The following is a 5937-nucleotide window of genomic DNA, read 5'->3' on the forward strand; positions in this document are numbered from 1 at the left end:
TCCGCGCCCCCGGCCCGCGCGCCTACCGGCCGCGCCGCCCGAGCCTCCGCCGCCTGTCCTCGCCGCCGCCGCGCCGAGTCGCGCTTCGCCCGCCAGTGTCGCCGTCCTCCGGCGCCCCTCCGCTTTCGCCTCCTTCGCCGATGCCCGCCGCCTCCGCCGCGGGACCGCAGGCGCCCCGCACCCTGCGCCCTGCGCCCGGCTCCCGCCGCCCGCGCCTGCAGCTCCGGCCGGCGCCCGCGCCTGAAGGTCCGGCGGCCGAAGCGTGCCATCCCGCCGGCCGCCCTCCACCGCTAGTCCGCTGCCGGCCATCTCCGGTGCCGGATCCGGCCGGGGCCACCCCGGATCTGTCGTCCCCGGTCTCCTCCGGCCTCCCCTTCGCCCTCTCCGGTCGTCTTCCTCCTCTCCGGCCACGTCCCCGGCCAACTCCGGCGAGGCCCCGGATCGGGATGAGATCCACCGGGAGTCCAACCAAACGCGCCCGCGCCCCCGTCCCGGATCCCGCCATCCCGCGTTGACTTTTCGCGGAGGTATAAATTCTGCTAAGTCCCAGATTTTTGTCATTTTCATGCCTTGTTCATCATGCTGTATCTTTGCATCTGTAGCTCCGTTTAGTGCGTGTAATATGTCAAATTGTTCGTCTCAACGAGTACATCATTTAATTCCATTGCATCATATTCATTTGAGGTCATTTTGATGCCTGAATCATCGTTGTAAGAGTGCTTCATGATGTTTTCTGCTGTGTGTTAACATAACGAGCTCTTTTGTCATTTTTGCCATGATTGATGTGTGCATCCTATGAGGTTGATGTCTACATGTGTTTTGAACTATGCCATGTCTTCTTTACAGAGGTGCTTACCATGTATTTTTGTGATCAATGTGGTGACTAGCACAAGCATGCAAACTAGGCATCGTAATGTTGCTGATTTTAGTCCCTGTTCTGTTGTTATTTTGATGCCATGTAAACTTGATGCTACAGAGAGATCCATGCATATTTTGAGATACTTGAATAAGGGTGTTTTGAATATGTGGTTATTGTATATCCATTAATGCCTCTTGTTGCAATTATGGAGTAGTCTAGCATGTCATTTGAGTGCTCTACTTTTGCTTCAAAATGTTTCCTGGCAGATTGTTTACTTGTTATTCAATTTAGCCAAGGTTGTTGTAGTTGATCCTTGCATGCTATAGACTTGTTCTTGCCTTGGTTTGTTCCACAAACATGTCTTCTTGATGATGCTATGCTTATCTTGTCATGAAATGACTTGTGGTGAGTGAATCGAGCTTGTTAAGTAGGGTACTTGATGTTGCTATTTTGCTAGGCTGAAACTGTTATTTCATGATGCCATGTAAACATGTTGCTACTAATCATTCTATGCATAATCTGGAGATGTTCTATAAACAAGTTTTGATCTACATGTCATCCTCTATCCATCCATGCCCCTGGTTGCATTTATAGGTTGTTGTAGCTTGTTCATATCTTGCTCCAAAGTTGCTTCATAATGTTGCTGTCAGCCTGTTTACATTAAGTTTAGTTGTTTCCATGTGTTCTCCTAGTGTTCCATGCACCCTATGACCTTGCTCTTGCCATGATTAACTTCACAAATATGCCTTCTTACTGTTGGTTTCCTTGCCATGCCATGTATTGCTCTGTAGTGAGTTGCACAAGCTCATCTACATGCCTTCATAATTCTGTTTCTGCCATGTTTGAATCTGTAATATAACTTGCTATGTTTTCGTGGGTGCCATCATATTTTCTGATCCTTTTTGGCTTATGGCCAGTAAGGGACTTTTGATCTATGCATTTAGTAGATTTATGCCATTTCTTTGTTTGCCATTATAAGTTCCTGTAACATGTTGTTTGATAGCTCTGAACATTGCATCGTGATGTTATTTTCTGCAAAGCCTGAATTGTTATTACTTGCAATCTTACCATGTGTGTTTGAGCATGTTCTAGTGATTTCTGGAGATAGCTCACTGTTCATGTTTTGTTATGCTTTACCTATACATCATGCCCATGCCTTTTGTTTTCTTGTTGAGGTCATGTAGCATGTTGTTTTGATGCTTGCAATATGCCTAGTTGCTGTTTTGGACAGCTTGTCCTTTAAACTTGTTTCATGTGTGTGTGTTGAACCGTTGCTCCGTTTTGAGTGTGCTCTATATGAAACTTGCTTGGAATTGCATGTAGTTTCATATTATCATGTTGCATCCTTGTTTTGGTGTGTTTGCTTGATGTTTGTATGCATTTTGCATCAATGCCATGTTTAACTTGTGTTGCTCATATCTTCTAGGCCGTAGCTCCAAACTAAATGAACTTTATATGTAACTTGACTAGAATCTCGTGTAGATCATCCTTGTGCATCTTAACTTGCTGTTTAACAACTTCAACTTAATGTTTGTTCAGATCTGGACCAATTTCGAACTATGCATATGAGGACTTACCGGAATTGTTATATGTTGTTTCCGGCCTCATTTAAACTTGCCTTGATGTGTTGCTCTTCTTTGCATCATCTCTTGCCATGAGTAGCTCCATATAGCTTTGTCATGCATCATGTCTTGTTCATGTGTGGTGTGTTTACTATGTTGTGTGCTTCTTTTCGATAGTTCCTGTTTCCGTTGCGATCGTGAGGATTCGTTCGTCTACGCTTGGTTCGTCTTCGTGGCTTCATCCGTTCGTCTTCTTCATGGACTCATTCTTCTTCCTTGCGGGATTTCAGGCAAGATGACCGCTACCCTGGATCTCACTTCTATCATTGCTATGCTAGTTGCTTCGTTCTATCGCTATGATGCGCTACCTATTACCTGTTTTTCAAGCCATCCCATTTTGCCATGAACCTCTAACCTTTGACACCTTTCCTATGCAAACCGTTGCTTGGCTATGTTACCGCTTGCTCAGCCCCTCTTATAGCGTTGCTAGTTGCAGGTGAAGTTGAAGATTGCTCCATGGTGGACAGGATTTTGGTTGGGATATCACAATATCTCTTATATTATTAATGCATCTATATACTTGGTAAAGGGTGGAAGGCTCGGCCTTATGCCTGGTGTTTTGTTCCACTCTTGCCGCCCTAGTTTCCGTCATACCGGTGTTATGTTCCCGGATTTTGCATTCCTTACGCGGTCGGGTGATTTATGGGACCCCCTTGACAGTTCGCTTTGAATAAAACTCCTCCGGTAAGGCCCAACCTTGGTTTTACCATTTGCCTCACCACCACCTACTTTTCCCTTGGGAGTCGCTCTCTCGAGGGTCATCTTTATTATAGCCCCCCCCGGGCCAGTGCTTGTCTAAGTGTTGGTCCGAACTAGAGCCCTTTGCAGCGCCCCCTCAGGGAAACTTGAGGTCTGGTTTTAGTTGTACGGATTGCTCATCCGGTGTTGCCCTGAGCACGAGATATGTGCAGCTCCTATCGGGATTGTCGGTGCTTCGGGCGGTCTTGCTGGTCTTGTTTTACCATTGTCGAAATGTCTTGTAAACCGGGATTCCGAGTTTGATCGGGTATTCCTGGGAGAAGGTCTATTCCTTCGTTGATCGCGAGAGCTTGTCATGGGCTAAGTTGGGACACCCCTGCAGGGTATAATCTTTCGAAAGCCGTGCCTGCGGTTATAGGCAGATGGGAATTTGTTAATGTCCGGTTGTAGATAACTTGACACCAGATCCGAATTAAAACGCATCAACCGCGTGTGTAGCCGTGATGGTCTCTTTTCGGTGGAGTCCGGGAAGTGAACACGGTTTTGAGTTATGTTTGACGTAAGTAGGAGTTCAGGATCACTTCTTGATCATTGCTAGTTGACGACCGTTCCGCCTGCTCTCTTCTCGCTCTTATTTGCGTATGTTAGCCACCATACTTGCTTAGTCGCTGCTGCAGCCTCACCACTTTACCCTTTCCTTTCCCTTTAAGCTTTGCTAGTCTTGATACCCATGGTAATGGGATTGCTGAGTCCTCGTGGCTCATAGATTACTACAACAACAGTTGCAGGTACAGGGTGTGCGATTATCATGATGCGAGAGCGATGCTTGCTTGCGTTGAGTTCTTCTTCTGCTTCTTCTTAGATCAGGGATAGGTTCGAGGTTGGTAGCCTGGGCTAGCAGGGTCGATGTCGTTTGAGTTTCTGTTTGTGTTTCATCCATAGCTGGATGATGCTCTTATGTATTGTGATGTTGTATTCGTGTGGCATTGTATGCCTGATGTATGTATCCCCATCTATTATGTAATGTTGATGTAATGATATCCACCTTGCAAAAGCGTTTCAATATGCGGGTCTATCCTTGGTGGGACCTTCGAGTTCCTTTTGGATAGGGTCGCATATTGGGCGTGACAGGTAGCTTTTGTTCTGTTGCTCATAGTTTTACCCATCTTCGGCTGCCAAGACTTTTGTCGATCTGCCATTGAGGGTGTCTTGTTCGACCTTGAGCTGCTGCTACTTCTTCTTTAGGATTCGTGCGGTGGCAATGAGTTCCCATTTAGACCGCTCTTGGTCGAGTGGGTCCTGAGGGACTATGAAGTCCTCGGCTCCGAGGCTAACCACTTCTTCGGAGAGAGGAACATAGTTATTGTCCTCGAAGTCATTGAGGTCTTAGGGGTTGAACTCATCCTCGCGCTCCTCCGAGCCATCAAGCTGTTGCTTGGGGGCGGAGTCACCGAGGTCTTCGATATTGCTGGTGTCCCATTCTCCCCGGTGCCCATTGAGGGAGTCCTGGAGAAGGGGGTATCCGGACAGCCGGACTATATGCTTTGGCCGGACTGTTGGACTATGAAGATACAAGATTGAAGACTTCGTCCTGTGTCCGGATGGGACTCTCCTTGGCATGGAAGGCAAGCTTGGCGATTCGGCTGTAGATCTCTTCTCTGTAAACCAACTCCGTGTAACCCTAGCCCCCTCCGGTGTCTATATAAACCGGAGGGTTTAGTCCGTAGGACACAACAACAATCATACCACAGGCTAGCTTCTAGGATTTAGCCTCTCTGATCTCGTGGTAGATCAACTCTTGTAACACTCATATCATCAATATCAATCAAGCAGGAAGTAGGGTTTTACCTCCATCGAGAGGGCCCGAACCTGGGTAAACATTTTGTCCCTTACCTCCTGTTACCATTAGCCTTAGACACACAGATCGGGACCCCCTACCCGAGATCCGCCGGTTTTGACACCGACATTGGTGCATTCATTGAGAGTTCCTTTGTGACGTTACTGTAAGGCTCGATAGCTTCTCCAACCTTCAACAACTCCGTCCAGGGTGAGACTTTTCTCCCCGGACAGATTTTTGTGTTCGGTGGCTTTGCACTGCGGGCCAACTCGCTTGGCCATCTAGAACAGATCAACAGCTACGCCCCTGGCCGTCAAGTCAGGTTCGGGAACCTAAACTACACTGCCAATATCCGCGGAGACTCGATCTTCGATGGGTTCGAGCCCATGTCAGGAGCGCCGAGCGATCACCACGCGCATGACTTAGATCTGCCGTCGGACAGTGTTCGGAACATCGCACCTGCTACGGATCTAGACTTTGTTCCAGAGCAGGTCGTGCCTTCCAAGGACGGGTGTATGGACCCCGCCCCGGAGGCCGCACACTCCTCGGTGTTGGAGCCGAACACAGACCCCTCTCCCAGGAAAATCTGTATCTCCGGACACCTAGATCTATGTCTGAGCGTGGGCTTTGAACCGCATGCATCCGGACCCACCGAGTCCGGATGGGCTCCAATAATGGAATTCACCGACACGGATATCTTCCAGCACTCCCTCTTCGGTGATGTGCTAAATTCGTTAAAATCTCTCTCTTTATCAGGAGACTCTTGGCCAGACTTTATCCGGCCCGTGTGGGATACGGAGGACGAAGAAAATCGCGACCCACCCACCACCCACTTTATAGCCACTGTCGCTGACCTAACAGACATGCTTGACGTCAACTCCGACAACATCGATGGTATGGATGTCGATGCAGGGGACGAC

This window comes from Triticum dicoccoides, chromosome 2B, assembly GCF_002162155.2.
Source record: "Triticum dicoccoides isolate Atlit2015 ecotype Zavitan chromosome 2B, WEW_v2.0, whole genome shotgun sequence".
NCBI lineage: Eukaryota > Viridiplantae > Streptophyta > Magnoliopsida > Poales > Poaceae > Triticum > Triticum dicoccoides.